This window comes from Ceratotherium simum, chromosome 5, assembly GCF_057802395.1.
Source record: "Ceratotherium simum simum isolate JZ-2026a chromosome 5, ASM5780239v1, whole genome shotgun sequence".
In the NCBI taxonomy this organism is placed as follows: Eukaryota; Metazoa; Chordata; class Mammalia; order Perissodactyla; family Rhinocerotidae; genus Ceratotherium; species Ceratotherium simum.
The window spans coordinates 81979141-82003224 of record NC_141904.1 but is presented as its reverse complement, the minus strand read 5'-3'; the positions used below and the strand labels follow the sequence as shown (position 1 = coordinate 82003224).

The 24084-nt window shown below is 51.9% G+C and overlaps 1 pseudogene across 9 annotated transcripts in view; it reads left to right on the top strand.

Moving 5' to 3' along the window:
• The window catches only part of LOC147917111 (serine/threonine-protein kinase MARK2 pseudogene), a 96134-nt pseudogene extending 72050 nt beyond the window's left edge, over positions 1–24084 (top strand). For all 9 annotated transcript variants that reach the window (XR_015552280.1, XR_015552275.1, XR_015552278.1 and 6 more), the window contains one exon: positions 1184–24084. The product of XR_015552280.1 is annotated as a serine/threonine-protein kinase MARK2 pseudogene, transcript variant X6 (transcript). The remainder of the gene's footprint in view (positions 1–1183) is intronic.

The window sequence follows — 24084 nt, the reverse complement described above, 5'->3', positions numbered from 1 at the left end:
CTTTGTGCTGGTTTCCTTCTCCTGGAGGCTGGCTTTCACGTCTAAATTACTATTTATCACCCAAAACACTCTTTAATGGGTAGCCAGTCAAAATGAAGAGGGTTGTTGCAATCCTTTCACTTCCCCACGTTAATTTGCCATATTGTTTGTAAAATGCCCTGGAAACAGTGAAGAAAATTTCTTATCATGCTTTTCCCCAGGAACGTGATATGAAAAGTTTTTCATTTCGATGTGGATGAAAGTTCCACATTTCATCGTGGAATTACTTTTAATGGCTGAATACTAGTCTTCACAGGAGGTTGTCCTCGAAGCCTTCTCTTACATGGGCATCTAGATTGTTTTCAGATGTTTGTTTCAGTGTTTCATGGGAAAATAAATGTTTTTATACAGAGAAGAATTTGGGTTTTTTTAGGTTATGTCCTGCCAAGGAAGGGTCCCAGTTTTACTGGGTCCCAGCATATGAATATTTTTCAGGCTTTTGATAAATGGGGCTGCAGTGCTCTCTAACAAAATCCCATTAACAGTGCACAAGTAGTTTTATGTGGGGTCTGGAGAGTGGTCAGAGTGATTTTGTGTCACATGCTGTTACTTTCACACTAGAGAATCCTCCAGGTAATGTATCCATTTATGTATCTTACTTATGGAGCGAGTGAAGGCTCTGGGCGCATGCCCTTTTGTTCTGTAGTATGGTTGATAGTCTTGTGTGGAAACTCCAGTGAGAACAAGCTCCGGCTGTAGTTCCTGATCTCGGTGTCGGGACAGGCTTCAGAACAGTGTTACCTGTTTGGATGCTAACTCGTCACGCTGGAGCCCTCGTCGTTTAACTCAAGGGAGTTAACTCAAGGCCGTCGTTTAACCCCTGAACAAAGCTAGATTGTCCGGGAGGAGTGTTTTGCGCACAGCTGTAAATGCTGCTGCTCACGTCGGAAAAGTACAAGATGGGCAGTGAGCTTGCCTCCGAAGCCCCTGCTTTCCGGAAGTCCGGTTAACCTTCAGAAGGGCCGTGCGTGACCAGCGGCTTGGCTCCCGGGTTAATTGGGCTCTTCCCGCCCCATTTTGGTGGTTTTGTTGATCACGCTAGTCTTTGCCAAAACGTAAGACCGCCTGGCCTGTGAGGCCCTGGAGGTGGGGTGGCGGTCGGGGGCCGCCCTCTTTGCTGACCCCTCCATTCCCATCCCTCCAGCCACCGGCCAGGTCCTGCGGTGTGATGCCATCGTGACCTCATCCACGGCATTCAGATAGTCTCCACCACCCTCGAACTCTGCCTGGAGGACTCTCCGCTGGAGCTGAAGGTCCGGGCTCTGGACTCTGAAGGTGGGATGTCCACCTGCTGGTCTCTGTTTCTCTCTCCCCTCGTGTCCGGCCCTGCTGTTCTGCACGGAGGGCTGCGTCAGCCGGGAAGGTGCAGTTGGTATGGGGGGAGACATGGACCAGGTCGAGACCCTCTCTGAGGTGGACCCCTGGCCCTTCGTGGCAGCAAGGCCGTGGCCACTTCTCATGTGCACTGGCCTCTGTGGCAGCCCCTGGAGGCCAGCTCCGTGCCTGTGCACAGGGCTCTGCGTGGTCAAGCACGTCTTTGGGAAGCCGACATCTGGGTGTCTGGGCAGTGACAGGACGCTGGGAGGGGCTCAGTGGGTCACACGCTGTAACAGTGAGAGGCGATTTCCTTGCTCACCGTTGAGGGCTGGTGTTGGCTTCCGGACCCCGACTGCAGAGTCGGGTCGGGGGGACGTGTCTGGGTCCCTTGCACCATCCTCACTTCTCCACCAGAGTCGAATGTCGGCTTGTTGAGGCTGGAATTCTTCTTAAAAGACTTGTTCTGGTGGTAGGCAGTATCCTGGCTGTAGCCTGACGTCTTGGTACCAGAACAAAGGGGAAGTGTGTAGGTTAAGATTCTCGTTGAAGATAGTAAGTCAGGCAAAAGACGTCTTTCAGACGAAGGGTCTTCCGCAACTTCGAGTCCATACCTTGTCTTTGAAATCTTCCCTGACCACTCTGGGCCCACCCCACTTTTTAAACAAAATTTCTGGATCAGGGTTTCTTAGCCTAGGTAGTATTGACATTTGGGGCCAGATAATTCTCTGTGGTAGAAGGCTGCCAGTACGGTACGGGATGTTTAGCAGCATCCCTGGCCTCTACCCACTAGATGCCAGTGTAACTCCCCAAGTTGTGACAACCAAAAATATCTGCAGCCACTGGCACATGCCCCTCGGGGGCAAAATGACTGTTGTGGAGCATCTGTCAAATCCTTTCTTCCTCTGTGTATTCGTTCATCAGAGAAGCTACCTGACTCTCGGAACCATTTTCTGATCTGTGAAATTGAGACAGTGATGCTTACCCGGCGGTTGTGAGGATTTGGTCATAAGTGTGTAGAGGCTTTTGTGCTGCGTGGCGCATGGTGGGTGCACAGAAAGCCGGGTTGCCTTTGAGCTCTTTCTACCTCCTGTGCGTTCTGCCGGGTCCTGGGGGTGCTGCAGGGGAAGGAAGGGCCTGGCCTCTGCCCCCAGAATCTCAGGCCGTGGGGAGGTCCACTGCACGTGACTCAGTAGATGCCGTTCGTAATCCAATGGGATGCAAAATGTGAAGGGACTGCAGAGTTGGGGGGAGTCAGCCCAACTCTGGAGGTGAGGGAGCTGGAGAGGTGAGCAGGGCCAGACCCCTCGGGCCTCGTGGGCTGTGGGCGGACTTTGGGTTTTGTTGTCTGAGGGCAGAGTGTTATAAGAGTGGCTGGAGAAGGGGGTGTGATGTCAGGAAGACGGCAGAATAGGAGGTCCCAGCCCTCATCCCCCACGGAAACACCAATCTGACAACTATCTACAGACAAAAATACCTTTGTGAGAAGTCTAGCGTCCAGGTGGGAGGTTCCAGCACCCCAGTGGACCTCAGAATCCAAGATCAGTGGCACTTAAAAGGGTAGGAAGAGAGCTTCACTTGGCTCACATCAGCCCTCCCCCAGGCTGACAAAACTGAGAGCTGAGAGAGCTCCCCCAGCCTACTTCTTTCACAGGAGAGAGAGCAAGTGAGGGTTCAGCTCTCCAGCCTTTTGAGGTGATGTCCAAAATGCCTGCTTGTCTTGATGCACCCAGAACACTGAGGGCATCAGCGTGGCTGGATCCTCCGGGAGCAGCTAAGAACAAAGAAAAGTAGAGAGTCATAGCAACCAGCGCCTGTGCCCTCAAAATCACAGTGCCCCACAGGTGGTGCCCCGCACACTCCCACAGATGGCTCACGCATCACAGCAGCCAGCAAGGATCTCAGCAACCAACTTGACTCTGCAGGATTGGGAGAAGGCCACAGCCCTGAGACTGTTCCTTCAGGAGGGAGGGATAGAAGTGGAACTTGTGCCCGTTGTCCTGGCATCTCAGTGCACTGCCTTAGGGAAAAGGGATGGGTGACCCTTGGCACTTGACATGGCTCTGTCAAGTGGGATAGGGGGCAGGCATCAAATCCTAAGACATACCTTTTGGGAGGGAGGGAAATGGAGCTCGCACCCAGTGCCCCAGCATATCGGGGCGCTGACCTAGGGAAAAGGAATGAGCAGCTCTCAGCACCTGACAGCTGTGTGGGATTGCGAGAAGGCACACAATCCCAAGACTACCCCACCCCCCGGAGGGAGTGAGAGGAGTGGAGTGGGCGCGTCTGTAGAAAAGCTTTGAGAGATTCCTGGAATCTCTAACCAGGGTGTCTGGTGAAGGTCTTTCCCTCCTGAAGCCAGTCCATAGAGACTGGAAGAAGTCACTACTTCTCTGGATGTTCAGACACCAACCCTGAAGTCACTACTTCTTCAGATGTGCAGACACCAACCCAGGCTACAAGGATCACCAAGAATCAGGGAAACGTGACACCACCAAAGCAACAAAATAAAGCTCTAGTAACTGACCCCAAAGAAATGGAGATCTACAGGTTGCCTGACAGGAGATTCAAAACAGTCATCTTCAAGAAGCTCAGTGAGCTACCAGAGGACACAGACAGACAACTGAACGACACCTTCTGGAGCTAAAGAACACAATGACTGAACTGAAAAATTCAGTAGAGAGCTTCAGCATCAGACTTGAACAGGCAGAAGAAGGATCAGTGAAGTCAAGGACAGGTTATTTGAAATTATCTGGTCAGAGGAACAAAAGGAAAAAAGAATGAAGAAAGACTGTAAGACTTCTGGGACACATAAAGAAAACCAATATAAAGTAATGGATGTTCCAGAAGGAGAAGAGAAAGAGAAAGGGGCTGAAAGCATACTTAAAGAAATAATAGCTGAAAACTTTGCAAATCTGGGGGAGAGAAATGGACGTCCCAGGTCATGAAGCCCAAAAGACCCCAAAGAAGTTGAACTTAAAAAGGGTCCACACCAAGACACGTTAATTAAATTGTCAAAAGTCAAAGACAAAGCCTTTTTTCTTTTTTTTTTTTTTGTGAGGAGATCAGCCCTGTGCTAACATCCGCCAATCCTCCTCGGTTTTTTTTTTTTTTGCTGAGGAAGACGGCCCTGGGCTAACATCTGTGCCCATCTTCCTCCACTTTATATGGGACGCCGCCACAGCATGGCTTGCCAAGCAGTACGTCGGTGCGCGGCCGGGACCCGAAGCAGCGAACCCCGGGCCGCCGCAGCGGAGCACGCGCACCCAACCGCTTGCGCCACCAGGCCGGCCCCAAAGACAAAGCATTTTGAAAACAGCAAGAGAAGAGTGATTGATCACATACAAGGGAACCCCGTAAGATGATCAGCATGTTTTTCAAGAGAAACCTTGAAGGTCAGGAGAGTGTAGGGTGATATATTTAAGGTGCTGAAGGAAAAAACCTGCCAACCCAGGATACTATACCTGGCAAAGGAGAGAGAGCGACTTCCCCAGCGAAACAACAGCTGAGGGGGTTTGTCACCACTAGACCTGCCTCACCAGAAGTGCTTTAAGTTGAAATGAAAGGATAGTAAACAGCAGCACAAAAGCACCTGAAAGTATAATTCTTACTGGTGAAGGTAAATACGTAGACAAACACAAAACAACGTAATACTGTAGTGGTGGTGCATAAATCACTTTTAATCCTGGTATAAAAGTTAAAAGACAAAAGTATTAAGAATAACTATAATGACAAAAACCTGTTTTTGTGGATGCACACTATAAAAGATGTGAGTTGTGACGTCAGTAACATAAGATGTGTGCCCATGACCAGATGCCTTCCCGGGTGAATTCTACCAGGCATTTAAAGAAGAACTAAATACCACTGCTTCTTCAACTCTTCAAAAAAAACAGAAGGAACACTTCTGCACTCATCTGTGAGGCCAGCCTTACCCTGACACCAAAGTCAGACAAAAAAGTAAAAAAAAGTGCTACCGAGTAAGTGATCCCGCAGTCCCACTTCTGGGTTTATACCCCATGGAATTGGAATCAGCATCTCAAAGAGATATCTACACTCCCATGTTCATTGCAGCATTATTCGCCAGAGCCAAGACGTGGGAGCAACGTAAATGTGTATCAGTGTGGCGAATGGATAAAGAAAAGGTGGTATGCACACACAATGGAGTATTATTTGGCCTTGAAAAAGAAGGAAATCGTGCCATTTGCAACAACTTGGATGAATCTGGAGGACATTATGCTGAGTGAAATCAGCCAGACATAGAAGGACAAATACTACATCATACCACTTACGTGAGCCATCTAAAATAGTCAAACTCTTAGAAGAAGAGAGTAGAATGGTTGCCAGGGGCTGAGGAAAGGGGAAATGGAGAGGTATTAGTCCAAGGGTACAGAGTCTCAGTTACTCAGGATGAGCAAGTCGTAGAGATCTGCTGTGCAGCAGAGTGCCTCTGGTTAATAATGCTTGGTTGTGTGCTTAAAACTTTGCTCAGAGGGTAAACCTGATGTTAAGTGTTTTTATGGCACGCACGCACAAAATAATAAAAAGGGTGGACGACACTTTTGGGGGTGATGGATATGTTTATGGCGTAGATTGTGGTGATGGTTTCACAGAGGTATACTTATCTCCAAAGTCATCAAATTGTATGTGTTAAATACATACAGCTTTTGTATGTCAATTACACCTCGGTAATGTGGTTTGAAAGAGTAAGAGTGGGTGGAGAGGAGACTGACTTGGTCTAGAAAGCTGCTGGAGGCCTCCTCGACCAGGCAGCTGGGACACTTTTACAACCCATGTTAAGTGAGCAAAGCTGGCATAGAATGATACAAAGTGTCATTTTGACTGTAGAAACACATGGATAGAATACAAAGCCCAGAAGTAAACATGCACAAATATTACAGTGATTACCTCCAGGTGGTGGGATTACAGATGATTTTTACTCGTTTTTCTTAAGCTCGCCTGTATTTTTTTCACACAAGACACACAATAGAGGTGATTTCAGAATCTGAATTTGTGCCGGTCGCAGTGATTAGTTGCAGACGACGGAATCCACTCTTCCTGGTTTGAGCAGACGGGAATTTATTTATGGGCGTTAGGACTGAGATTCCAGGACTACCAGGGGACCGAGCTTGGATGCCCCATGGCCAGGGACAACAGTAACAGTCACCTGGACAGTCACTAACCCCACCCAAGACTGTTGCCATGGAAACCCCCCTGCCTGTGATGCTCAGGCCCAGACACTGGAGCTCGCTGCTGTGGGAGAAGCAGACCTCTGTGTTCGCTGCCAGCCAGGAGCCGCATCCTCCACCACCTTGGGTCGCTCACTTCCACCTTTTAAGTCTCGGGCAGGTGTCTGTCCAGAGGAGCTGAGGCCATTGGCAGAACCCTGGCTGCCAAGGAGTCGGAAATGTAGATTTCGACTCCCGTGAGACTCCCGTGCAGCCAAGCATCGAAGGAGGGGGTTGGCACACATGTTGAAGAGTCAGCCTGCAGGGTCCAGCAGAGAAGTGAAACGAGTGACAAAAATGATCACTTGTCCCGTTGACCTTCCGGAGGCCACGTGAAGGCTGAGTTATCCACTGGGTTATATGATAAGGACAGCAGGAGGCTCTCTCTTAGTCCAGGGAGCACCGGCTGTCGGAGTCCCTCCCCGCCTCAGTGTACACTGGCCTGACTGCCAGCTGCCAGCACTCCTCTGCCTGGGAACTCTCCTTACTGCTGTAGGCTCCTTGGCCGCCTGTGTGACAGGCTGAAGTGTGGAGACTTGCTGTCCCCCAGGAGCACCTTCAGCCGCACCCGTCCGGTGGGAGAGCTCTGAGGGGCGTGCTCTGCCCCGGCTGCCAGGCCTCCCTGGTCGACCGAGCCTGTTGGCCACAGTGGTGGGTGTCCAGAGCGGGGGCCCCCGCGGTGGTGGGCAGCTTGATAGTAGCTGTTACTAGCCGCCTTCTCTTCCTTCTCTCGCTTCCCGACCTTCCTGGCTTCACCTCCCAGCTAAACTCCTTGCTCCAGAATCCTCCTCTCCACGTCTGCGTCTGGCATTGCGCAAGCTGAGGCGCCCGTGGCCTGAGCGTGCACACGTGTAAAGCCTCGTCTTGGCTCTGAAGACCTTCTGGGCGCGGTCCCCTGGGCCGTGAGTTCACAGGTGTGAGGCTGCTTCTGTGACCTCGCATCTGTTCACTGCAGTCTGGGAAGTCATCCTCTTCCTGGTTCTCACCCTCGTGGGCAGGAAACCAGAGGGCCCCGGGACACTCTCAGCTGCCCGATGTCCCACCCCTGCTGCCGCCAGGACCACGTGTACACACAGGTGTCATCCACCCGCAGGTTCTGCCCGGCCCCTCTCTGCCTCTTCTCCCCACATCAGTCAGGGCTCCTTCTGCCCTGGGACCGGCAACGATACTCCCTGGGATTCATGGGCATCCTCTGAACGTGCCATGCTTGGTTTAAGTGGGACTCTGCTGTGTGTTGCTGTTAGTGTGTGAGCTTGGAGTCAGCTTTGTCATGGGTTCACACAACAGACATTCCCCTGGAGCCTGCTCTGCTCGGTGCACGAGGACGCTGGCTCCGGGCCTGGGGATGCGTCATTTCCTATGGACATCAGCTACCCTCCTCACGCTGTAGGTGTGCCCTTTAGCAGTCGCCCAGCAGCCTAGTGGCAGGGAGCTCACATTCTCATATTACACTTTCAGGCAGGTGGTGAGAAAAGGGGCTTTACCATCAGCTACTCTGTGGCAGGCCTGTGCCTTGTCTCCTCACAGCATTCTTTGGGGGCTAATGGTTACTCTCATTCCCAAGCCACAGATGAGGAAACCGAGGCTCCTACAGGTTGAGTGACTTGAGGTCGCTTGGGCCTGGGGCTGGGGCTGGGGCTGGGGCTGGGGCTGGGACCGGGAAGGTCTGACTCAGGGTCTGTGCTTGTTCCCTGACGTGTTGTGGCGCCTCAGACACGGGACACCCCAGAATGATGGGGCTCCTAGTTTGCTGCATTGCTGCACCTCAGCCATTTCACAAGGAGCCTCTGTGTTGTTTTGGCACTGGGGACCCTACAGTGAACCTAACAAAGCCTTTGTCCTCCTGGGGGTTTCCTCTTAACGAGGAAGAGAGAGACAGCAGACAGACATCAGTCAGACGGCGTCAGGTGGCCCTGAGGGAAGGCTGTCAGGCGGGTGATGGTGGACAGGCTTTGAGGAGGAGTCTGTCTATTGCTGGGTACCAAACGACCCCCACCCTTGGTAGCCCACAGCAGAAATGTTTATCGTGTTGGTCTCTGGGGGTCAGGAGCCCAGGAGCAGGGTGGCTGGGTGGTTCTGACTCAGGGCTCTCGTGAAGTCACGGTCAGGACGTCGGCTGGGGCCGCGTGGTCCCAGGGACTGGGAAATCTATTTGTCAGCTCACGCGTGTGGCTGGTGGCAGGAGGCATCAGGTCCTCTCCACGTGGGCCTCTCCACAGGGCCGCTCACAGGCAGGGCAGCTGGCTTCCCAGGGAAAGAGACGGAGATGGAGATGGAGACTGAGGTACACACGCACGCACGCGCGCACACACGCATATGCAGAAGCACCCCTGCCTGCTTTCCTTCCGCGTGGCTATGATGAAATGGGAAACAAAACAAGGAACAAGCACCCTCTCCCCGCTGCTCCCGGGCTACTCTTCCTCACCGCCCGTGGCTTGCTTTCCTTCAGGCTGCCTGAGGATGGCCTTGGAGAGTCGTCCAGCTGACAGAGGGCTGTCTGCACCTTGTCCCTGTCCCCTGGGGCAAGGGGACAGGACAAGTTTCTGCCGGCCATTCCGGTCTTCCGTCACTTGCCAGCGCAGGGGGCAGTGTGGCGGGCACCGATGCACGCTTGGAATTGCTGGATGGGGAGTCCACTGTCCTTTTAGAACAAGGGGTTTACGTTCAGGCAGCTGGAACTTACATTGCTGGGAACTACCTGCTCTGGGTCTTACTTGCTGCTGGCGAGAGTGCGGGGGAGATTGGGCGCTGCCGGGGGATGCCAGGTGGTCCCCCTGGGACAACGGGCCTGGGTGTTCGAGGAGCGAAGTGGGGCTCTCTCCCCTTTTGTAAAAATAATAATCCATCACTTCGTTGAATAATTGCTCATTTTTTCCGTTTTAAAATTGTGACATGCACACAGGAGACACACACACGATATATATGCATACGTGTGTGTGTGTGTGTGTGTGTGTGTATACAGTTTAAAGATTCACATTGCAGACATCCGTATTCACCACCCAAGTCAGTAAGTGGGACATTTTCAGCAGCCCAGAAGCACTCGTGTCCCTCCTGACAACAGCCCCTCTCCCCGGGGTGCCCGGTGCCCTGACTTTTGTGACGGTCACGTCTTTCCTCGGCCTCACAGTCTCACTCCCCGGTGGGCACCTCTTGGCTGAGGCCCTGCGTTTTGCCCGTTTTTCTCCCTTCATGTGGATTGTGATGCGTGCCCTCTTTGGGGACTGGCTGCTGGGGGCGGCCAGAGCGCCTGCGTTCCCGTGGCTGTTTAGTGTCCCTTGTGTGGATGGGCCACATTCATCTATTGGCCGGTTGAGACACACTGGGCCCATTTGAGCTCAGGGCTCCGGGAGCGCACCGCCCCGGGCCATGTCCCCCACTTCCCTGGCGTTTACAAGAAGGAGCAGAACTTCTGGGTCAGAAGGTGCCCTTACCTTCCTGAGCAGTGCGGCTGTCCCTTCTACAGGGGAGCACTTGTGTGTGCCAGGTCCTGTGTTGAGCTCAGGGAGGGCAGCGTTCCCCCAGGCATCTCAGCTGCAGACTGGCCTGTGCTGTGGGGGGGTCAGGCTGCTTGGAGAGGATGAACGGGGAGGGAGGCCTGGCCGAGTGTGTGGAGGGCGGTGAGAGAGACGGTTGCTGAGAGTGACCAATGGTCAGACGTTAAGCACATGGAGCGTTGCAGGCAGGAGTGTGTGCAGAGGCTTTGAGGCGGGGGTGACCCGTCAGCTTAGCTGCCACAAGAAAGTGCCAGAGACTGGGCGGCATGAGCAACAGAAGTTCCTTTTCCCACAGTTCTGGAGGCTGCAAGTCCCAGGTCAACGTCTGGCAGGGTGGGTTCCTGGTGGGACCCCTCTTCCTGGCTGGCGCTTTCTCCCCTCGTCCACACATGGCAGAGAGAGAGCTCTCGTGTCTCTTCCTCTTGTGAGGGCACTAGTCCTGCCGAGTCAGGGCCCCACCCTTATGGCCTCATTTTGCCTGTAGCATCTCCTCACAGGCCCCGTCACCAGATACAGCCACCCTGGGCGTTAGGGCTTCAACATATGAATTTGGGGGGCCACAACCATTCAGTCTGTAACGGGGGTTAAGGGGAATTTGAAGAACCAGAGTGTGCATGGACCAAGGGGTGAGGTGGTGTCTTAGTTACCGGTCGTTGTGTAAGAAACCACCCCTAAACTTAGTGGTTTAAAATGAGAATCATCACTTATTTACTCAAGATTTCAGTTTGGGCAGGGCCCGGGGGGGACAGCTCCTCTCTGCCCTATGTGACGTCAGCTGAGGCCTTGCTCACAATGGCTGGCACGTTGGTGCTGGCCGACAGCTGGGAACTGAGCTGTGCTCGTGGCCGGGGCCTTGGTCCTCCTGCCCGTGGCTCCGTGGCCTTCCTGAGCCTGGCAGGAGTGTCATTCCTGTCATTGTAGAAGTCCAGGTACAGCTACTGGCCGTTCATATCACAGACCTCTTCTTTTGTGGGTTTTTTTTGAATACAAATGATGGATATTTAAGGCATACAACATGTTTTGGTATAGAGATACATAGTGAAATGGTTGCTACAATAAAGCTAATTAACATGTCCGTCTCTTTACATAAGTGTCTTTTTTTCCCGTGGTGCAAGCACCTGAGATCTCTTCTTAGCAAATTTCCAGTATATGAAGCTACATTAACTCCAGTCATCGTGCTGCACGTTGGATCTCTGGACTTATTTCTCCTCCCTCATGGCAGCTGTGTGCCCTTTGAACGCCCTCCCCCCATCTCCCCCCCACCTGGCCCCTGCTGTCCACACAGACCTCGTCTTCTCTCGGCCACGTGCTGCAGGAACCGCGCCCCCTTTTGTGTTGGGCATCACCTCCTAGGCTATATAGCTCCTTGTCCTTGAAGCGCATATTGGCCGGCTCTTGCCCCAAGCCAGCACAACCTCAGATGGTCAGACACGGGGCGGGAGCACACCAAAGCCGAGAAAGTCAGGGCCAGCTGGAAAAAAGAGAAAAGTGGACCGATCACCCTGCTCAACGGAGAACCTTCCCTTGTCCCCCCTTCCACAGCAAACCCTCCTGAAATTAGTGGGCAGAGGGGCTGCATTTGATGACTCAGAAAGGCGATGTGGATTTCATCAGCTTGGCGCACTAAGGTATTGATGGACGCCAGGAGCTGGTGGTCTTTGCTAAATGTGAAGGAAATGAACCCTGAGAGTCCCTCCTGTGCCCCACCCCTTACCCCAGGGGTCCCTGCTTGCTGAGGTTATTTTTCTTTAGACGCAAGTGATCCTAGCCGCCACCTTTCTGGCTGGCTGTTGCAGCCTCCCGGGGCAGCAGGGAACTGTTTTTGCCAGAGAAGCCTGTTTGTGAATTCGTGTGCACTCTTTTCCCCGAGGTGAGCCATTTGCAAGATCCGATGTATGCGTTTTCCACAAGTGAAACTGTTACCGATCCGGAAGTGGGTTCGCTCACCCGTTGCACAGCAAGCCGATCTCTGACTCCGGGTGTAGTGGAAGAAAGTAGGAATTGTATTGCCAAGTGCTGAGCAAGGAGAACGGGCAGCCAAGGCTGTAATCCCAAACTCCCTGAAAAGCTACACGCAAGGGTTTTTATTTGGGGTTTTAGGTGGGAGAGGGGGAGCATCCACGTGGCCTTGGGGGTGAAGTTTTAAGAGTCCTCTGCAGGCACGACTGTCTTTCATATTTCATCATGGGTCGCCTGTGCAAATTCGAGAGCGTTCTATGTGTCACAGGCGGTGGGTTTTTAGCCTGTGACATCTAAAGTTTGCGATCAGTCATTGTAGCTTATATCTTCCTGCTGTATTGAACCTCTTGTTAATAGATGATGTCCTTCTTTGTCTCCTGTAAACTTTTGATTTAAAGTCTATTTCGCCTCATATTAATATAGGAACCCCAGCTCTCTTTTGGTTACTATTTGCGTGGACTATCTTTTTCTACTGTTTTTGTGCTCAATTTTTTTGTGTCGTTGGGTCTAAAGTCAGTCTCTTGTAGACAGCAAATAGTTGGAGAATGTTTTTCTATCCGTTCTGCCAATCGGTCTTCTGATTGGAGAGTCGAATGCATTTACATTTAAAGTAATGTCTGGGCCGGCCCCACGGCTTAGCGGTTAACTGCGCGTGCTCCGCTGCTGGCGGCCCGGGTTCGGATCACACGCGCACCGACGCACTGCTTCTCCGGCCATGCTGAGGCCACGTCCCGCATACAGCAACTAGAAGGATGTGCAACTATGACATACAACTGTCTACTGGGGCTTGGGGAAAAAAAAGGAGGAGGTTTGGCAATAGATGTTAGCTCAGAGCCGGTCCTCCTCAGCAAAAAGAGGAGGATTAGCACGGATGTTATAAATAAATAAATAAAGCAAGTGGTGTTAATTTCCTACCTATGGATGTGTTATGAGACTTCTTTAAAAAAATAAATAAAGTAATTTCTGACAAGGAGGGACTTACTTCTGTCATTTGCTGTTTGTGTTCTATACGCCTTATAGCTTTTTTGGTCATTCCCGCATGACTGTCTTCTCTTACGTTTAGTTGACTTCGGGTAGTGGCACATTTCAATTACCTTCTCATTTTCTTTTGTGTACCTTCTATAGCTTTTTTCTTTGTGGTTACATTGGGATTATACTTAACATCCTCAAGTTACAGCACTCTAGTGTCAATTCACACCAGCTTAACTTCAGTAACGTACAGAAACTCGGCTCATCTACAGCTCGGACCCCACCCCACTTCCGTTATTAATGTCACGAAGTTACGCCTTTAGGCATTGTGTGTCCAAAAACGTATACTAACAATTGGGTTTTTTGATACTTTAGTCTCTTAACGTAGAAAACAGAAAGGGGAGCTACACACCAAAGTTCCAATAGCCCTAGCTTTTGTAAATCACCCACGTGCTTGCTTTGACCAGAGATCTTCATTTCTTCATAAGACGTTGAGTTACTGTCCCCTGTCCTTTGGTTTCAACCTGAAGGACTCCCGTCATCGGAGGGCAGGTCTAGTGGCAAGAACTCTCTCGGCTTTGATTTATATGGGAGTGTCTTAATTTCTCCCTCATTTTTGAAAGACGGTTTTTCCAGATACAGCATTCTCGTTTGGATTCTTTTTTCCTTCAGCACTTTGAATACATCACCCCGTGCCATCTGGCCTCCAAGGTTTCTGATGAGAAATGTGCTCATGATCTTCCTGGGGAAGAGACGACGAAAGCTCTCCCCCTCTCAGCTTTATAGAGGCTGATGATGTCCCTTCTCGAGTCTTATGCAGCAAAACGCTTTCCTATAGTATTTTAGTATCAGTTAAGATGTAGGATCATTTTGAGACTAATCAGAGTTTAAGGAAAAGGAATTGAATATTTTAAGTGTAGACATTATGAGGTCTTTAAAAGCCAAAAATTATTAGTTTTTTAATTTAGAAATGAAAAGGCCACTGAAGCATCCTACAGATTTTCATTTCTAATAAAGTAAATATCACTCTCTAATGTCCCACATAAGAAAAAGGACCCCAAGGAGCTTTTTATTAAAGGGTAAAGGGGTCTTGAGACCAGACACTGAGAAAACCACTGTGGGTTATCCCCTGCCATGACTGGCCCATTTCTTGCTTTGACCTCATAAGGAGCCACTGTGATGGATTTTACAAATCCCTATATGAGTGTCTGGCCGGGCCTAGGTTTTTGGTCCTTATAGCGGAGGAAGCACGTTGGTGGTGACCTGTAGCGCTTGGACTGTGGTTAGCTTGTTTTCTTTATCGTTAGTACAGTTAGTATTGTGAGTATCGTTGGTACAGTTCGTATAGTTAGCATATTTAGCATAGTTAGCATATTTAGTATAGTTAGTATTATTTATTAGCACAGTAAGCATAGGTGGCATTGTTAGTATCATTAGTTAGTATTAGTTAGCATACTATAGTTTTGTTTGTTAGCACAGTTAGCATAGTTAGCATTGTCAGTGTAGCTAGCAGATGACCATGCTTCCGGACCGTGCGGCCACCGCTGCTGTTGACGTGCCGCCCCATGTTAACAACTATGAGTTCATTGAGACGGTGGGTGAGGGGGGCTTCGGCAAGGTGTGGTTAGCCCGCCACATCCCGACCTGGACGGAGGTGGCCATTAAAGTCATTGAAAAGAAGCAACAGACCCCCTCCAGAATCAAGAAACTTGGCCGTGAAGTGCAGATTATGAAGGCTGTGAATCATCCGAATATCGTTCAGTTGTTGGAGGTGATCGACACTGAAGAGTTGTTACTCCTCGTTATGGAGTATGTTCCTGGAGGAAACATGTATGGTTATATACAAACCCACCGCCACGGCTGCCTGACAGAGGAAGAGGCCCGAGTGATGTTCCGGCAGTTGGTTTCTGCCGTCCACTACTGCCATGGGAAAGGCATTGTGCACCGGGACCTGAAGCCGGAGAACATTCTTCTGGATGAGGAGCTGAACATAAAACTGGCAGACTTCGGTCTGAGCACTGTGTTTCTGGGCCGCAAGCTGGGGTCCATCTGCGGTACCATGTCTTACGCTGCCCCGGAGATCTTGCTGCGCCGGAAGTACCACGGCCCCCCAGTCGACGTCTGGAGCCTCGGTGTCGTGCTCTATGTTATGCTCACAGGTTGCCTGCCTTTCCCAGGAGAGGACGTCGCAACACTGAGGCAGCAGGTACTCAGAGGGCGAATCCGGTTCCCTTATCTAGCCTTAACACCTGACTGTGTTCAACTGTTGCACAAAATGATGACCATCACCCCCAGCCAGAGAATAACTTTAGAAGATCTCATGAACGACCCGTGGGTCAACACGGGCCAGGAGGACCTCAGGCCTTACGGGGAGCTTCCTGGTGATTACAGGGACCCCTGGGTGATAGAGGAAATGATGAACATGGGCTTTAAGTGGGGCAAGATCCGACATTCATTAAAAAGAAGGCAGTTTGATGAGGTAATGGCCACGTACCTAATATTAAAGTCACAGAAACCCGAGGGAGAGTTCATCACTGTGAGGTCCTGCCTCCCACCTGTCCCCAACACCCAGCGTTCTCTCCAAATCCTGGAGGTGCAGCCAGAGGTCTCTGCGCCCACCGGAACCGGCAGTCAGAGTGCGCCGGTGCTGCCCACCTGGTTCCGCAGGGCAGATGAGCGGCCTGAAGAGAAGCAGGAGTCAGGGCTGAAGGCCACAGAGCCTGCCAGTCCCCTGCCCAGCCTGGAGTCGAGGACCGCCACCCCCAGCCCAGCACCCCAGCGTGGCCCTGGGGCCTTCCCCTCCACCCACTGCACCGGCAACCGTAGTGGAGCCCCGGGGAAAACCAAGTGCCCCCACGGTGGGTGCGGCAGTGGAGACTACGCCGACGCTGGGCAGCCTGATGGGGCGACCCCAGCTTCTCCCTCTGGCCCCAGCCAGGACCGACGGGGGGCCGCTGGGAGACTCCTAGACTTTATAAGTGGGTTCTGTTTTTGCCTGCCCAGCAAGAAGCATGGCAAACGCAACAGAGTGAGGCCACTGTGATGTCGGGCAGGGTTCAGATCACAGACTGTGGGGAGGTCAAGCCGCACTCCTGCAGTTGCAATGGAGAGCAAGATGCTGAGCTCCAGGGAGGCTGGCAGCGTGGCATGAGAGGTTGGCCAGAGGCTGGAGGCGTTCAGCTGTGAGTGGGAGCAGGGCAAGCAGTCCAGGCCGTCTGTGCACGGACGTGCGGGAGAGAGGGTTTGGTCCGCTGGACGACGGAGGGGTGAAAACTGCTGCGGCGTTCTCTTCCCGGGCTTCAAATCGCAACAGTATCTGGCACCTCTGTGGCCTTCAGTGGCCTTCAGAAGCATCGTATCCAGAACGCTTGGTGAACTTAGAGGACAGCCTGGAGGCGCCTGGGGGACACGAGGAGAGGCCTCCCTAGCTACAGCTCTGCCAGACCGGACTCTTCTTCCGGGGGCACTTCTTCCCTCCCCTGTCCTCTCCGTCTCTTCTGCCATGTGTGTGGGGAAGAGGGACGGTTCTTGTAAACTACTTGGTTTTCCAAGTGTTACAATAGATTTGAAACTCCAGAAAGATGTGTCACAGAGACGCTGTTTTGCATCCTCCCTGCACAGGATGGGGCTGTGCATGCTGCAGTGTGAGAAGTGGGCAGTGATGTAGTACTTGGAGTTAGTCAGAACGACTAAATGGGAAAGTGACTTAGAATTACGATGGTAACTCTCAAGAGCAACGACCGTGGTTCTGAAGGGAAGAGGCTGTGAGCCATATTGCAGGGCAGAAAGGCAGAAACTGGGCACTGACGTTACCTAACATCCTCAGAAGGACCAAGGGAAACTTCTGATCCTGTGGCCTTGATTAACTACAACCAAGAGGTCCGTGATAGCATAACCAAGTCCCGTGAGCCAGCCTGTGTGGGGCGTCAGAGAAGTGGCATGGGTGTGGGCCCCCAGAGTGGCTTCAGGGTCGCTTACAAGTGCAGCTGAGTTTTCTGACTACAATGCAGGAGTTCCACTCTGAGGATTTCTCCTGTATATGACAGTGGCACAGAGCAGTCCCTCTAAGAGTCCTGACCGAGGTATGGGCTGTTCAGCCAGCTCAAGGTTCCAGGGGAGCTCCGGGGGCAGCCAGACATCCTGGGGGGTCCAGAGGGAGGGTTCCTCTATCAGGGAGCTTCTGCGTGGGCTCCTAAGAAGCGTGAGGAATGTCCAGGAGGCCCCTGGCTGCTTCTTGCGAGGCTGGGTTGCAGTGTGTGCAGAGTCTGTCAGCGTGCTCACGAGACCGCCCAGGGGCAGTCCCAGCATCTGAAGGAAAATCAGAGAAGATTTTCCTTCTCCCTCTGAGAGCAGGGCCAGGGGAAGTAAGAAGAGGGCTGGGGCCGGGCTGGGAGTCTTGTCACTCCCCCTTCACGTCCCCCGTTTTGGTTTTCTTGACACTAAACAGCCCGATGTGTGGTCAACCAGTGTCGCTCTCCTTGAAGTCGGTGCATGGCTCTCATTCCCTTCAGGGCAAGTCCCAGTTCCTTAGTGGGCTTTCAGGACCCTCTGTGACCTGTCCGCCTGCGGACCTTTTCACTACCACCCCTTCCTTGCGCTTTACTCACACTGAATTGTTGAGTCTCCCACAGACACTCTGCCCATGAGGTTTACTCTCTGGGAAGCCCTCATGCCGGGCACTTGGCCAAACTCCCTCGCGCTCCCCGAGATGAATCAGACGTAGCTCCCGCCGGAAGAGCACGGTCCAGCTGGGAGACAGGACAGGGACCTAACTGTAGTGCAGTCACCTGTTCACAGGTAGAAAGGAAGGACATGCACAGCACAGCACACACTCACCTGCTGCTGGTGGTATCAGGACAGCGTCTTTGAGGGTGGTGCCGTCTAGCGGGGCCCCGATGCATGGCTCTGACCACAAGAAATGGGGAGGAGGCATTCGAGACCAGAGGAAGCTGGAGGGTTAGGCACGTAGAAGACAAAGGTGGGGGGCGAGGCTGGGGAGTGGGGGCTTGGACCAGCACCCTTTGTTCTAGGACCACTTCCTACTGGTGCGTTTTGCATTTTAAATATCCTGCAGCTCACAGCCTGGACAGCAGTCAGCTCCGATAGTAGAACCATCTGCTAACGAGACTTTCTCCTCCTCTCCTGTGAGCTTTGGGCCCTGGCTGGCTGGGCCAGCGGCTGCCTGTGATCTCCCGTGTTAGTCCACACTCAGTTCCACGGGAAGGGCTTTGGGTTTGGTTCTAAGGAGCAGGGGAGTGACATGATCGACTTCCGTTGGAGAAGACGCTTCTGGCTGCTCCTGCACAGTGCGCTCTGGGAGGGAGAGACCCTCAGAGTTGGTAATGGAGTCCCCCCAGCGACGTGCCAGCAAATCTAATGAGAAGCAACCACCGGCCCATGATTTTCAGCTGGTTCCTGAATTATGAATTACTTAATGCAATTCGTCTGACGGACCATTTTTCCTAAAACTTGAACTCAGCTGGCAGGGCGTGGCTGGGTGGTGGGAGGGACCATTAAAAGGGGTGTGGCAGAGAGGTCCAGGCAGCTCGCAGTAGCAGTGTCCACTTCTCAGAGCAGCCAAACAGCTGACTTTTAGCTGGGCATCTGGCCACCCAAGACTACAGAGCTCCCAGCCTCCTCTGCAGCCAGGCTGGGAGTGTAACCGAGCTCTCCCTCCAGGCCGGGAAGGGAGCAATTTGTGCGGCTTCTAGGATGCTTCCTAGGAGAGAGAAGCAGGCCCCTCTTTCTGCTTCTCCCTCTGTCCTGCTGCTGGGAGCACGAGCTCTGAGGCTGGAGCTCCGACCTGACCCACGTGGATGAGGGCAACTGCCCTGGGGTGACAGGGCAGCAGGGAGAGGAGCCTCCTGGAGCAGCCCTGCCAGGCCGGCCCCGGACCGTCTGCCTCCAGACTGAGCGTGGGGGCGAGGCCACCTTCTCTTGGCCACTCTCCTGGGGGGGCCCTTTGTTACAGCGGCTGAACCTGATCCTGACCAGGACAGCAGTCTTTTCGCAACTTTCTGCGGGGTTCCCTTGGGTCAGGCTGCTCCCAGGGCCACAGCTGTCTGAAACTTTCAGCCCTCCTTTCCGTGGGGTGACAGCCAAGCTCAGCTCCAACCCACTCCCCTCTCCGGGCGCTTCTCTGGAAATCTCACACGTGAAGGTCGATGCCCCCGGGTAGACGAGTCTGGAGCTGGTATCTCCCAGGGCGTCCTCTCGTTCTGTCCTCCCACACCGTGCACCCCCCCACGCTCTCCCAGAGATGCACCTTCTTTTGAAATAGGCTGGGCTGACTCTTTCCTGGTTAATATCTCTGGAGTCTGGTTAAATAACTCAGGGAACAGGCCATCTCACGCATGGTGTAACTTGATTATGGCTAGAAAGAAGAGTTTGGAACTGACAAGTTCCCTGCTACGCTGACAAGTTTAAAAGCTGAATTTGAAAAAGCAATTTCCAGTCACAGTGTGAGGGCAGAGACAGATATTTAGGACTTCGAAGGGGTCTGGTCTTGTCCGTGTAACTTCTGCTGTGCCATCCGGTGGAGCCTCCTAAGTTTCCAGGGCCCATGACCAAAACCTAGCTGCAGACTAGTGCAACAGGGACACCACTGCTGCTGTGGTGGTGCCCGCAAGTGTGTGACACGGGAGGCGGGACTCAGCACGAGGAGCTCTGAAGACAAACTTCTACTGCAGAGATAAAGGGGCAACCCAGAAATCACAAGGGGAGAAAGAAAGATGGGGCAGTGGGAGGGACCTGTAGATTAAAAGCTCATTTCACCCAATTGCAGTGTGTGAACATTACTTGGATCCTGATTCTTCAAACACTAACAGTGAAAAAAATCACGACCTCTATGAGACAGTTGGAAATTTGAACTCTGACTGGATGTTTTATGACTGAGGAATTGCTGTTAATGTTTTAGATGTGATAATAGTATTGGGGGTACAGCGTTTATATAGATGGGTCCTTATCTTTTAGAGAGACACACTGAAATGCAGATGAAGTGATAGGATGTCTGGGATTGTGTCAGAATTACAGGGGCGGGTGAGGTTGGCTGAAGTAGGAGCAGGACTGGCCGTGGATTGTGGTCACGGGACTGGATGGTCACGGGGCGTCGTTATTTATACTCTTCTGTCTGCCGTTGGGAATGTTGGAGATTCTCCACTGAAAAATTTTTAAAAAACATTTGTTACAAAAGATGGTGGATAGTCTCTAATATGACAACATCCCACTAGGAAAAAGTTATTTGCTTTTGAAATTCTCTCTCAACCCTTATCCACTCCAAGAGAATGGCCCAGGCCGGGTCGGTCGTGTCTTCGATATTAATATCGTCTGGGGCTCGGTCATCTCCCAGTTGAAGGGTGAGAGCAGGCCCTGGGCTCTGAGCCTCTGGCGGGAAACAGTGTCTACTTGTAACTTGATGGCATCCCTTTGTTTCATTCTAGTTATTTTTTGGCTACTTCTGTTTTGGCAACTGACGCTGGTTTTTTTATTTACAGAAGTGACAAAGCTTTCTTCTTAAGTAAATATATGTAAACATCTTGATTTAAGGACAAATAGGAAATAGTATGGGTGGTACTTAGATATTGTAAGATTTTTTTAGGGTAGTAGGACATGACATAAGTTTGGGAGGCACTGATACAAGTCACGGGCAACATTTTCTTACCTCATTTTATCCATCAGATAGACAAGCGTCTCACACACATCTGGGGTCCCTTCCATCCCTGAGGGGCTCTGTGTCCAGGGCAAGACAGTCTGCTCAGGCCATCACTGCTGTCTCCCTGAATTTCAGATAAAGCACTTGACACCCAGAGAAGGGGGCCCAATGGGAGGGAGTGGAAACAGACCACACAGAGAAGGTGGGGAGGCCCACGTGGCCCCCGGGCTGGGTCCCAGACACCATCCATTACCAGGTTCATAGGCAACTGAAATGGGGGAGGGGGACAAGTTTAAGGATAACATGAAGGGGAAAACCTTAAATGGGAAACTGTTTTCTCCATCACTTTGTTTCCCATTGGTTCTTTTCTGCTGGGGAAATTTCCTGACTGCTTTAAATTACAGGTGTCAGCAAGCTGTGTCCACCCAGATTATGTTGTTAGGCCTGTTTGTATGTTTGCTTTTTTGTTTGTGTAATTAAACTTTTTTTTTTTTTTTTTTAGATAATTGTAGATTCACATGCAGTTGTAAGAAATAATAGAGAGGGATCCCATGCACACTTTTCCCAGTTTCCCCCGGTGGTACATCTTGCAAAACCAGAGGACAGTGTTGCAGCCAGGACACTGACGTTGATACAGTCAAGATACAGAACATTCCCATCCCCACAAGGATTCTCGTGTTGTCTTTTTATAGCCACATCGCCCCCCACCCCACCCGGCCCAGCCCTCACCCCTGGCAATCACTCACCTGCTCTCCATTTCTATAATTTGGCCATTTCAAGAATGTTAGATGAATGGAATCATATAGTATGTAACCTTTGGGGATTGGCTTTTTTCACTCAGCACATTTCCCTGGAGAATCATCTGAGTGGTTGCGCGTGTCAGTTTGTTCCTTTATTGCCAAGTCGTATCCCATGGTTTAACCATCACCCATGGAAGGACCTCTATGCTGTTTCCCCTTTTGGGTTATTATGAATAAAGCTGCTATGAACATTTTATATACAGGTTTCTGAACGTAAACTTTCATGTATCTGGGATAAATGTCCAAGAGTGTGTATGTGTGTTTTTAATGAATGAATTGCATTCAGCTACAATCAGGATGTTTCACCTACAAATCCATGTTACTGATTTCTCCTCAGTCATCAGAAGATCTGGAAAGATGGGGCCATAGGACTCATGATCCTAATGGGCCAGAGTGCCTCAGTCCCAAATCCCTGCCCAGTCCCTTTGACTTATTTACCTGCTGGGCAAGGCTCCTGATTTGCCAATTTTAGTGGGCAGAATTGGAGCACGATGAGATATCATTTAAAACACACACACACACACACACACACACACACACATTTTTGTTTGTGTATGCATACAGTTTCTCTGGAAGTATACTCAAGCAGAAAACACAGTTGTCTATGGGGAAGGGCACTGGGTGACGGGGCAGTGAGAGGGAATCACTTTTACTATGAGCCCTTCTGAGCCTCCTTAAACTATCTGGATTAACTACTCAAAATTTCCTCATAGATACCCCCTCTGGGGCTGCTTTTTCCATGTAACTCTTCTCTTTCTTTGGAGAAGAGGACCCGTGGGAATGTCCCCTCCCAGAGCTCCTGGTTGCACACAGGGAAGACCCCCCCCTCCCAGTTCTGAGATCTCTAGAGATTTCCCCTAACGCACACATTCCCTGATCTGGGGCCCTCCGGGTTTGAGGGTGACCCTAAAACACCGCTCATCACCATCCAAAACCAGATGACCCCTGAGGGGCAGGCTCAGACCCATGTGGGTCTCTCTGAAGCCCAGTCAGGTGTCTCTGTCCAGCCCAGGGACCACCTCCTCCAAGAAGCCTTCCTCAGCCTGATTGAAATTCAGCCTCCCCCTCGTCAGGCAGTGGCATCACTGTGTGCCTTCCTGATTACAATTCAGTGGACACTTCCTGAACCCTTTATGCAAGCGGGCCTGTGCGCCCTCACCCTGCCCTTTCCTGACCTCCCGCTAGGCCGGGCCCTCCCTTCCACAGATGAACATTCTAACGGCACTGTGCACGTGGTGCTCACTGAACCCACCCCTCATGCTTCGTGACAGAGACAACTACACACCGTAGAGCACAACGTGTCATTGAGTTCAAGCACCACGTGTAGCTTTCTGCTTGCAGATGAATTCAGTGATGCTGACTGTTCTCTCTGTTTTGGGGCGGCGGGGGTAGTAGAGCGTGCTCTGGCAGTGTTGGGGCCCTGAAGGTGCACTTGGGGTAACCTCCCTACGGCTTCTGGCAGACAGTGGGTGCAGCACAGGGGACACGGGCTTTGGGATCAGAGATCTTGGCTGAGTGATCATCGGCCAACTCAACCTCTGTTTCCTCCTGGAGAAATGGGGGTCAGAGCACCTCCCTGGAAGATGTGAGGAGGTTGAGGGGGAGGAAGCAGCCACAGGGCCCTCGGGGCTTCGGCAGGTCGCTTCCCCTTGCTGAACCCAGGCTCCCTCTTCCGGAAAGCACGGGCCAGCACTCCGCATCCCAGCTTTCCCAGGTGCCTGTCCCTCTGCGTGTTGATGGTCGGCCTCTCAGACTGAGCTCACGGTCGCGGGAGCCTGGTGTCCTCTGCGCTGGGCCCTGGCTTGGCTCAACCGCCAGAGGCGCCCAGCACGGCCGAATGAATGACCTCGGGGGTGCTGGGAGGTTCCACATTACTGCTGGAGAGTTTGAAACCACAGGGTAGAACGTGGAGGCCAGAAGACCGCGTAGTCAAGGGGTGCCCCCCCAGGCTCGCGCGTGTTGAGGCTTTCCCTACGCGGGCATGTGCCCCATGCCTCTTCCCCACCTACCGTGGCTGGGGCACACGGCCCCCCCCCCCATGCTCCCTGTGTCCCAGGGCGCCCGTCCGATCTCACTGATACCAGCTCAAGACAAGGTTGACATGAGGGAAGCCATGTCGTAGAAAAGAAAAACTCTACTGTAACTTTGAAGGACCTCTGACAAACTAACCCAGCTGGACATGCACCCTCCAGGGGATCTAACTGCTCTGTAGATTTTACGATCCCTTCTTGTGCATGTACCTCCCAGCTGTGATAAGATGATAACTTTGTCTTTTTGAGTTCCTTAGGAATGTGATGACCCCCAAACGGAGAATCTATGCTGATAGCCATCATCAGTGAAAACTGAAAGATCTGGCGTGGCACTCCCAGTCTGTAACACTAGAAGGTCAACGGTCCTAACCCCCTCCCCAACAACCCAATGGTCTATATAACTGCTGTAAGACTTTGGGCCCTTTAAGATGGTTCTTTTGGACGTGAGTCGGCCATCTTCTCTCTTGCTAGCAAGCTGTAATAAAAAAGTCCATTTTCTCCTACCACCTTGCTTCTTGACCATTGGCACGTCTTGCGGCGAGCAGAAGGCCCCACATTGGGTGGTAACAATTTGGCACCCCAGATGGGACGTTAAGTCCTGCT